We start from the raw sequence: 10,890 nt of genomic DNA, 5'->3' as shown, positions 1-10,890 counted from the left end.
GCAATTATTTCTTTTGCTCATGAATTTATTATTTGAACAGGGCTTGTGGGGGCGGGGTGACTCATCTTTGCTCCACACGTGTCAGTGTGGAGGATCAACTGGGACGATCTACTTCCGATGTGGCTTACTTACATGGCTGGCGAGTTGGTGCTGGCCGTGGGCTGGGAGCTGTGCTGAGGTGAGGATCAAGGCTTGTCCACATGGGCCTCTTTATTGGCTGCTTGGGCTTCCTCACAGCATGGTGGCTGGGTTTCAAGAGCAAGCATCTCAACTGGAAGCCATCAGTTTCTTAGTGGCTGGGTCCCCGAAATAGCAGAGCATCCTTTCTGCTGTGTTCTATTGGTCAAGTAGTTACAGAATCCAGGTTCAAGGGGAGGGGATACAGACCCCATCTCTCAATGGGAGGAGTGGCAAAGAATTTACAGGTGTGGTTTAGAATTGCCATAGGGTTGCTGTAAGGATTAAATGCAATTATAAATAAATAAGCAGGTAGGTAGATAGATAGGTAGCTGCCTTCATGTTGACTCAGACTCATGGTGGCCTTATGTACAACAGAATAAAACGTTGCCTGATTCTCTTTCATCCTCATGATTGCCAGCATGTCCGAGTCCATCGCTGCAGCTATTGTGCCAATCCATCTCACCGAGGGTCTCCTTCACCCTTACTGACCCTTTACTTCACCAGACATGATGACTTTCTCAAGCAATTGGTACCTCCCGATGTATCCAAAGAAACCCTGGTGGCATAGCAGCTAAGTGCTACGACTGCTAACCAAAAGGTCGGCAGTTCAAATCCACCAAGAGCTCCTTGCAAACTCTACAGGGCAATTCTGCTCTGTCCTATAGGGTCACTATGAGTCGGAATCAACTCAACAGCAATGGGTTTGGTTTTCTGGTCGGACAATGCTCTGTTGTGACGTATAAGGTTTACATTGGCTAATTTTTGGAAGTAGATCACAAGGCCTTTCTTCCCAGTCTGTTTTAGCCTGGAAGTTCTGCTGAAACCTGCCTAGCATGGGTGACCCTGCTGATAACTGAAATACCAGTGGCAGAGCTTGCAACATGCAAGCCACCACAGTACGACAAACTAACAGACAGGTGGTGGAAATCACATATAGACAGTCTCAAGGGGTCATCCACCGATCATTTATTAAATACAAAGAGGGAAAGTACCTTCACAAGGAGAAGCCTGGCAGCTGTGGCTTAGCAGTGATCGAAGAGAACATCGTAGTCGTGGGACAAACCAACATCATTTGTATCCTGAGGTGAAGCCCTGAGAAGGACACATACCGCCTCTGAGGTCTTCCTGCCAGAAGTGCACAAGCAACTCCAACCAAAAGGAAACATCAGACAAACCCAGACAGAGAGGCAGCCTGCAAAATGATGGGCCTGGAGTGTGGAAGGCTGTCACCATCAGCAGGACAAAACGGGGCTGGGCGGGGGCTATTTTAGGTCACAGAAGCCTGAAGAGGCAAGATGACCAAGGGGACAGCTTGATCTGGATCAGATCTTGAGTCAGGGCAAATAATAGCCATAAAGAACATGATTGGAGCAATTAGGGAGCCTTACACGTGGACCACGTATTTTAGTAACGTCAAATTCCTTATTTTGATCCTGATACTGTGGTTGGGTAAAGGGCCTCGTTCTTAGGAGACATGAGCGGAAGTATTCAGACGGAAGTGCCACGTGTCTGCAGCTAACTCTCAAGTAGTTCAACAAATTAATAAGGTTTTTTAGATAGATAGACAAGGGGGCGGTGAAGAGATGGCCAGATGTTCCCAATGGAGGGGATCTGAGTTTTGAAAATAAAAAGTTCAGAAAAAATTAAAAATTTTAAAAAAGCAACAAAATAATGAAAAAAGTTAATGAAAATTTAACAAAAGATATGAAAAGTATTTAACACAGTACCTGGCACGTGAGTCTTTCTAGAAAATGACTTAATATCAATTTTTAAATCAATTCCACACTGTATATAGAGTTTTATAGCTGCTTGTTTTCACTTAACACTGTACCCTGAGATTTCTGGGCAACAGCAATAAGTATTTTTTAAAATATCACTTAAATGGTTGTCTAAAAGTCTATCGTATATAATCCATCTCCTATTATTTGCTCTGTAGGCTGTTTCTGGTTTTCACTAATATAAAAAACAGTTCTGTGAAGGTTTTGTCCCTCAATTATTGTCTGAGCTTCTCTCTTTTCCTGAATAATAATAGTGTCTACTTCACAGGGCTTGAATTCAGTTCTCTCAGCTTAAGAAACACCAAGCTTGTTCTTCCATTTTGGTTTTCCATTTCCAGCTCTTTGCACATGTCATTATAACACTTTACTTTGTCTTCTCAAGCTGCCCTTTGAAATATTCTGTTCAGTTCTTTTACTTCATCAATTCTTCCTTTTCCTTCAGCTGCTTGACATTTGAGAGCAAGTTTCAGAGTCTCCCCTGGCATCCATCTTGGTCTTTTCTTTCTTTCCTGTCTTTTCAATGACCTCTTGCTTTCTTCATGGATGATGTCCTTGATGTCATTCCACAACTCGTCTGGTCTTCGGTCACTAGTGTTCAATGCATCAAATCTATTCTTCAGATGGTCTCTAAATTCAGGTGGGATGTACTCAAGGTCATATTTTGGCTCTCGTGGACTTGCTCTGATTTTCTTCAGTTTCAGCTTGAACTTGCATACGAGCAATAGATGGTCTGTTCTACAGTCGGCCCCTGGCCTTGTTCTGGCTGATGATATTGAGCTTTTCCATCATCTCTTTCCACAGGTGTAGTCAGTTTGATTTCTGTGTGTTCCATCTGGAGAGGTCCATGTGTATTGTTGCCGTTTATGTTGGTGAAAGAAGGTATTTGCAATGAAGAAGTCGTTAGTCTTGCAAAATTCTGCAAAGGACCTCTTTAAAGTGTTGAAGAGCAAAGAAGTCACCCTGAAGACTAAGGTGCGCCTGACCCAAACCATGGTATTTTCAGTCGCATCATATGCATGTGAAAGCTGGACAATGAATAAGGAAGACCGAAGAAGAATTGATGCCTTTGCATTGTGGTGTTGGTGAAGAATATTGAATATACCATGGACTGCCAGAAGAACGAACAAATCTGTCTTGGAAGAAGCACAACCAGGATGCTCCTTAGAAGCAAGGATGGTGAGACTGTGTCTTACAGACTTTGGACATGTTGTCAGGAGGGATCAGTCTCTGGAGAAGGACATCATGCTTGGTAAAGTACAGAGTCAGCGGAAAAGAGGAAGACCCTCAATGAGGTGGACTGACACAGTGGCTGCAACAATGGGCTCAAGCATAACAACGATTGTAAGGATGGCACAGGACCAGGCAGTGTTTCGTTCTGTTGTGTGTAGGCTCGCTGTGAGTCGGAACCGACTGGACGGCACCCAACACCAACGACAACTTCCCAGGTAATTACGAGGATTAAATGAGATGGTAAATTTAAAACACTTAAAGAATCCCAAGTGTTTGCTATTATTGTATCGGTTATCTACTGCTGCATAACTTATTATGCCAGAACCTTGTGACTTAAAACAACAAAAAGTTCTCCCCTCACAGGCTCTGTGGGTCAGGAATTTGGGTGCAGGCTTGACTGCATGGTTCTGGCTCCGAGTTCCTCACGAGGCCGCTGTCACCTGAGGCCTGACTGGGCTGGAGGATCCGTCTCCCCAGGGGCTCACTCAACACCTAGCGAGTCAGTTGCTGGCTGGAGGCTGGCGGCCTCAGCTCCTTCCCACAGGGCTGCCTGAGTGTCCTCACAACACGCTTCCCCCAAAGCGCTGAGCCGAGAGAGAGAGGGAGAGAGAGAGGGAGAGAGAAGGAGAGACAGGGAGAGAGAAGGAGAGAGAGGGAGGGAGGGAGGGAGAGAGAGAGAGAGGCCACAACGCCTTTTCTGACCCAGTCTCGAAGGTACACACTGCCTTTTCCATCAGGCCCTATTCATTAGAAAGGAGTCTCTAAGTACAGTCTACACTCAAGCAGTGTTAAAGGGTCAAAGAAGCTGTTCACTTATTTTAAAACTACCAGTTATTATCAGTATAGCTATCATTCCTTAGACCTGATTTCCGGGGGGAAGTTATGGAGGGTACCATATTTTTATGAAAATAACATATGCATTATATGTATTTTTGCCAACCATGCAAAACCTCGGCCCATCATTCTCCTAAGCATGTTATGTGCACTACATGTGTGGACATGCTATTTATGTGGGCGCATTATTTGCAAAAAATACGGTAGGTTCTGCCCTTTCCTAGGGCCTTAGGCACAGAAGCCAGGTCTGTGCCTGTTGATTCCCCACCGTGCAGTACGTGAGAGTGCTTGTCTCCCCACAGCTTTGCCAACACCGGGTGTTCTCATTTTGGGCTGTGCTCCTGGGCTGCCATGTCTTGGCCCTTGCTGGGTCTGGCATGCCCTTCCCAGCCCTGACTTTTGCCATCCTCACCAATCTCCCTGCTTCCGTCCTCATCCCCCTTAGTCTGTTCTTCAGGTGGCAGCCAGAGTGATCACGTTAAAACCTAAGTCAGATCAGTCACTCCTCTGCTGGAAACCCTCCTGTGGCTCCCAGCTTGCTCAGGAGAGGCCACGGTGGTCCTCTCCATGCCCACAAGGCCCTATTACAGTCTGGCCCCTGCTACCTCGATGATCTCATTTCTTCCCTCGTTCTTCTCATTCTTTGCTGCTCATTAAAGAAGCTGAGCATTCCCCTGCCCCAGGACCTTTGTACCCACTGTTTTCACTGACTGGAATGCTCCTCCTCCAGTTATCCACAGGGCTAGCTCCCTCACCTCCTTCAGATCTCTGCACCAATGTCACCAACTCAGGAAGGCCTCCCTGGTCCCCTGTAGAAAATAGCAACCCCCACCTCCACTGTATCCCCCAACCCTTCTCTGCTGTTACCATTCCACCTGACTTCACACGTTCGTTTTTTATTGTTGTTTATTCTATTTTCCTCTACTAGAATGTCAGCTTTTTATTTATTTATTTTTTGTGAACATATACACACCCATTTCAACAATTTCTACATGTACAATTCAGGGACATTGGTTACATTCTTCAAGTTGTATTGTCATTCTCACTATCCTTTTCCAAATTACTCCACCACCATTATCTTCAACTCACTGCCCCTAAGCTTCCCACCCAGCCTTCTGAGTTGCCATCGTCAGTTTGAGCACATGTAGGTACCAGAATGTCAGCTTCATAGGGCAAGGGTGTTTGTCTTGCTCACCGCTCTACCCCCAGCACCTAGAACGGTATCTGGCATATGGCGGGTGCTCAGTAAAGGCATGCAGATGAATGAGTGAATCTGGTGAAGACAGCTCAAATGTTACCTCTTTGTAAGGTCTCCCTTGATTTTGCCCACAAGTGAAGGGCCTGCAGTCTCCTCTGGTTCCCCCTACGCTTTCAGCTCGGCATTTGTGTCTCCGGGGACTGAGTCGTGTTTGTCTCTGATTCCCGCGAGCCCTGAGCCTAGCCTTTGGCGCGCCGTTGGCCCTCTGGTAATGGTGCTTCATGGTCTAATTTCCATCTGTCCATAGAGCTGGCTTTATAAAGCAGATTTGCATCTCAGCTAATCCTCACCACAGCCTTTTGAGATGGGTATGATACATCTCCAATTTACAGATGAGGAAACTGAGGCCAGGAGAGGGATGGTCATTGGCTCAGATCAGACAGGTGCTTGGGCACAGCAAAGCTGAGAATCCCAGTTTCCTGCTTCCCAGGAGCAAAGCATGTGAGAATGATAGACCCTAGGGAAGCTCAGGAGGGTCTTAGAAACCAGCTGGACCCAGGGTTGCAAAAGGGAGCCCTGGTGGCGCAGTGGTTGAGTACTTGGCTGCTAACTGAAAGGTTGGCGGTCCAAACCCACCAGCCACTCCACAGGAGAAAGATGTGGCAGTCAGCTTCCGTAAAGATTACAACCTTGGAAACCCTATGGGGCAGTTCTACTCTGTCCTATAGGGTTGCTATGAGTCAAAATTGACTTGCCTAAAATGGGTTTTAGGGGTTGTAAACCGAGAGCCTGCAGGGCCTGCAGAGGGTGAGACCAGGCATGCAGAGGGTGGGCAGCCAGCTGGGCAGCAAACTCTGGAAGGCTTGCCTGTCTGCTGAGAGGCAGCTGGGTGCTGGTATAGAAAGAGTCTGGGATTTGTCACAGAAGCCAGAAACCCTAACTTGACAACTGATTCAAATGAAACTAAAAAACAAACAAGGAGCAGTCAGAAAAGATTCCTCCATGGGCTGGATGCCACTTTTTTGCTAGCAGTTTGCAACCTTTGCTCTATCTAGATTCTAGGCCAACCTGCCATTTTATAGTCAAGGAAACTAAAGCCCAGAGAGGGGAGTGGTTCCCCCGAGATCACACAGCAAGTCTGTGGAGAGCCAAGATTCGACCCTTAACTCCCTGCTCCCAGCCCAGTGCTCTCTCATGTGCCATGAAAATCTCTGGCCGCGGGGGGCGGGGCAGGATTTGCGGGGGAATGTCCCCCACCCCACATCCACTTCCATCAATCCCTGCCTTGCAGCCCAGGCCAGCAAGGAAGAGGAAAACCTGCAGACCATTCCGGATGCTAGATTCCAGGGGTGAGCTGTTGTGGCCAGAGCTGAGTTTCAGAAGCAAACAGACCTTGATTCAAACTCTGGCTCTGACCCTTGCCAGCTGTGTGACCTTGAACAAGGCTCTTCCCTCTCTGAGCCGGGGCCATCCTCGGTAAGCTGGAAAGGAGATGTCTGGGGTAAGGGAGGACTTGCCACAACTGGAAAGCCTTCCCCAGGGGCCCTGGTCAGATTCAACTTGCTCCCTAGGTTATGCACTGTCCTGGCTGGGACTGTGCTTCTAAAACCTGCCTACAAGTCCCAATGCGGTTACCACGGAGTACACACGAGGTACCAACTCCTGTTTCGTCAAACTCCGCTCTGCTTCCAGGGAGATTCAGGGCCGCCTTGGTGTCACTGTAGCACTTTGCCTGCCAAAGCGCTGCTCTGACTGAGCAGGCGCCTATGACTCTGTGATTAATGGTTCAGTCCCCGGCTCGGGCAAGTGATCCCAGCCCCTTCTTCATCTTTTTCCCCCGCAACATGCTCCCTCTTCAAAATGAAAATGTCTGAGGGGATTAATACATTCCCAAAACCAAACCCATTGTGGTGGAGTTGATTCCAAATCATAGTGACCCATAGGACAGAGTCGAGCTGCCCCAGAGGATTTCCAAGGCTGTGATCTTTACGGAAGCAGACATTTTTCTCCCTCAGAGCAGCAGCTGGGTTTGAACCGCTGATCTTTTGGTTAGCAGTCGATCACTTAACCACTGCACTACCAGGGTTCCTTCATTAATACGTTAACTCCTGACAAATCATTGCACTGGCTGCTTGGAGGCCCAGCTGGGGTGCGGGCTGCAGTGGGGAAGGGTGGGCTGGCTGGTTCTGGGTGCACCCCCAGGAGGTAGAAGTCATTCCCATCCCACCCAAAGCCCTGAGGTCTAGCAGGTTCCCTCAACCCCATAGCCAGAGGGAGTTTTCTAAAACTGCCTGCCTAGTTTAAGCCCTTCTCCCAGGGCTGTCAGCTACCCCCTGGAGAGCAGCTCATCCTGGCATTCAAGGCCCCACTGACTTGACCCGCTTCCTCTACTCGGTGACATGAAGCCTCATCTGATAACATCTGCCACACTTGTTTTCATTTACCATTTCTGCGTGAAAGAAGTATTCGATGTTTGAGATTCAGATTGAACTGACCATCCTCTAGTTCTGTCCAAACACCCCCAGACATCATGAAGTTTTACGTAAGTATATTCCGTGCAATATTTGGGATATACTTATGCTAAAAAATTACATTCATCATTTAGCTGACATTCAAATTTAACTGAGTGTCCTGTATTTTGATTTGCTAAATCTGGCAACCCTAGGCCCTACACAGGTGGCCTGGGGCGGGGCGGGGGGGGGGGGGTGCTGCCAGGGGTGGGATAGCCTCAACCTGAGTACAGAAACTCTGCCCTGCAGTTGGCCTGAAAGCCCTCTCTCCCAACCTCCTCTCCAGCCTCCTCTCCAGCCCATGGCTGCTGAATCCCTTCTCTGAGCCTCAGTTTCTTCTATACAATAGAACTAACGGCTTCTCTGTCCACCCACCTCTCAGCCTCTCCCAGGGATCAAACACCTGAGCAGGTCAGGGACTCTCAACCAACAAAGTAGAAGGCAAATGGACTTGTGGGAAGCGTCTGTTCTTTGGCTCATAGCAGGACCTTGAGGGATTAGGACGAGGGTCTCCCCTCGCTTTCCACCACTCTAAGCAGCTTACAAACCAGTTAAACTACCTAGATAGTCGCTGTTTCAGGCAAAGACCATTAATAGGTGCTGCAACCATTGGATGAAAGTTTGCTAGGGATCACGACATTCACAGTTTCAGAGTCAAAGATACTTGACAATAGGGAGATCTGGTAGGTACCCCCTTAGCCAGGCCAGCCTCACCAACGGTGGGGCATCTTGATTTCATCCTGTCTCCAAACCAAAAGATACTAGGGACCTCCTTTGCCGTCACATAGCCAGTCAAAAGCCAACACCAGTGTGTGGCCAGGCCTGGCATGGGGGTCACCTTCTAGGGAAGCTTCCAGATGTAACCAGGGGTGAAGCCTCCTTCTGTGTTTTATACATTGAAATTGTGTCAGTGGGTTGAGGTGTAATGCAGACAGGATTTATTATAGTAAGAGCAAAATGCTTCAATATTTTCTGTTGTGAATGACATTAATTTTATGTACAGAAACAATTATGAAGAATGTTCCAACAGATAAATAGGGAAACAGGCGGACAGTTAATATGATCTTAAAAGAGGCTGTAATAGCATGATAACTTTAGGAAGGAAATGATTTCCTTCTTGAGTCTACAAATGTATAAAATAATTTAAATGATACAAGGCAGAATGAGAGATGAATTCCACTCAAATTCGAACTTTGTAGGATTGTTTGTGGAGCTAGCTAGCATCAGTACCCATAACCTAAATAAACTTTATATATGATATTTAAGTTTTATTTATTTAATGCCATTGAAGCTATGCGTTTTTCGAGGAAAAGTCCTGTGTGGGAATTCTTCACAGCTCATAAGAATGCATTAAAAGAGGAAAGCTAACTTAAATCCCACTGCCGTCGCGTCGATTCCGACTCACACCGACCCTATAGGACAGAGTAGAACTGCCCCATAGGGTGTCCAGGAAGCCTGAACTACAGACCTCTTGGTTAGCAGCCTAGCTCTTTAACGAGTAACCACTGGGGTTTCCGAAGCTAACTTAGTCACCTCCAAATTTCACAAGGAGAAGAAAGGCCCAGATGACAATTCACACCCATGATCATCATCTTGGACCCAGGAGCAATAAAGAAAGCGAAGAAAATAAGGTATGGGAGGAAACGAGGAGGCTTAGAGTGATTTTCTGCCTCCGTTTCCCCCATGGAAAGTGTCGAGAATCGCAAATGGGTGAGTGGTCTACGAAGACCTTAGCAACGGAGAAGTTACTGGTTGTACCTTCTAGGTCAGGCTTTCCGATTTGATTATTTCCTTCGTAACATTAAAATTGTAATCATTAAAGCCGAAATAATTCGTAAGTGACCTGAGAAGATGTCAGATTTATCCTTGTATTCTACCATAGTAGGTCCCTCCCTCCATGCTGCCCCAGAGGCCCCTTTTTTAAAGCCAACAGGCCACTCCCCCACCTGCCTAAGTCCTCCAGGACTCCCCCCAAAAACCTGCTGCCATTGAGTCAATTCCAACAGAGCGGACTGGGCTCCATAGGGGTTTCAAGGGCTGATTTTTTGGAAATAGATCACCAGGCCTTTCTTCTGAGGCCCTTCTGGGTGGACTCCAACCTTAGTTAGCAGCTGAGCACATTAACCTCTTGCACCTCCAGATCCGCCTCCTCTCCCCAAATTCCCAGTTCCTTCCACCCATGTTCCTGGTGTACTTCACCCTGATCCCACGTTACACCTCCATGCCCCTAGCTCTGGCCACGTCAGCCCTTCTAGCCTTGCTGGCCCTGTCTATGCAGCTAATTTCCACTTCTAGGTCCATGCGGTTCCCTCTGCCCGGTTCCCTCTGCCAGATGGCCTTTTTCCCCTTATCTGCTGTGCCCACATCACACTGCAGGAACACAGAGCCCAGTACCAGAAGCTCCAAGACCCTTCCAGGGGGCAAGGCCTGAGAGTGACCCTGGGCCCAGCATGGCCTACACAGAGAAGGTGGTCTACACAGAAGAGTTGCCCGCTGTCTCTGGAATTCACTCATTCAACAAGTATTTATTGAGTGCCTACTACGTGCCAAGCATTCTGTGAGGGTCAGGGCATACAGGGGGCTTCAAAACAGACAAGGTGCTGCCCTCCCCGAACGGTCCACTGGGATGGGGTTGAGCTGGGAGCAGACCATCCTGAAAGAACACCTCGGGCAGTGGGGTGGGGAGAGAAGAGGGGGCGTTTGGAGAGGGGGGTCAGGGCAGGCCTTGCCGGGGACAGGTTTGACCTGAGACCTCAACACTAAGCAAGAGCAGACTCTGAGACGGCTGGGGCTAGTTTTCCAGAGAGAGGGAACGGCATGGGCCAAGGCCGTGAGGTAGGACCAAGCTGAGCAGCTTCAGGACAACGTGAGGCAGCGGCTCGGTGGCGCAGTCTGGGGTCAGGCCGCGGTGGAGCTTCCGGGTTTCCCTTCAGCTCCCTCTGAGGGGGCGCCATCTTCTGCCTTTTATGGGGGCAGACGAGGCCCAGAGAAGGCCGGCGTCGCCGCAAGGCCACACAGCCCAGGCGCACGCTGCCGCGCGCTGGCACCCAGTCCAGGCGCGCCGGCCACCGCCGCGGGCCCCGCAGTGCGGTGATACCCGCCCGCAGAGGCCGGGCGCTAGCGGCGGGGACCCACCGCCCCGCCGCCCCGGCTCCCTCCA

This window comes from Elephas maximus, chromosome 4 (genome assembly GCF_024166365.1).
Source record: "Elephas maximus indicus isolate mEleMax1 chromosome 4, mEleMax1 primary haplotype, whole genome shotgun sequence".
In the NCBI taxonomy this organism is placed as follows: domain Eukaryota; kingdom Metazoa; phylum Chordata; class Mammalia; order Proboscidea; family Elephantidae; genus Elephas; species Elephas maximus.
This window is presented reverse-complemented; position numbering follows the sequence as displayed.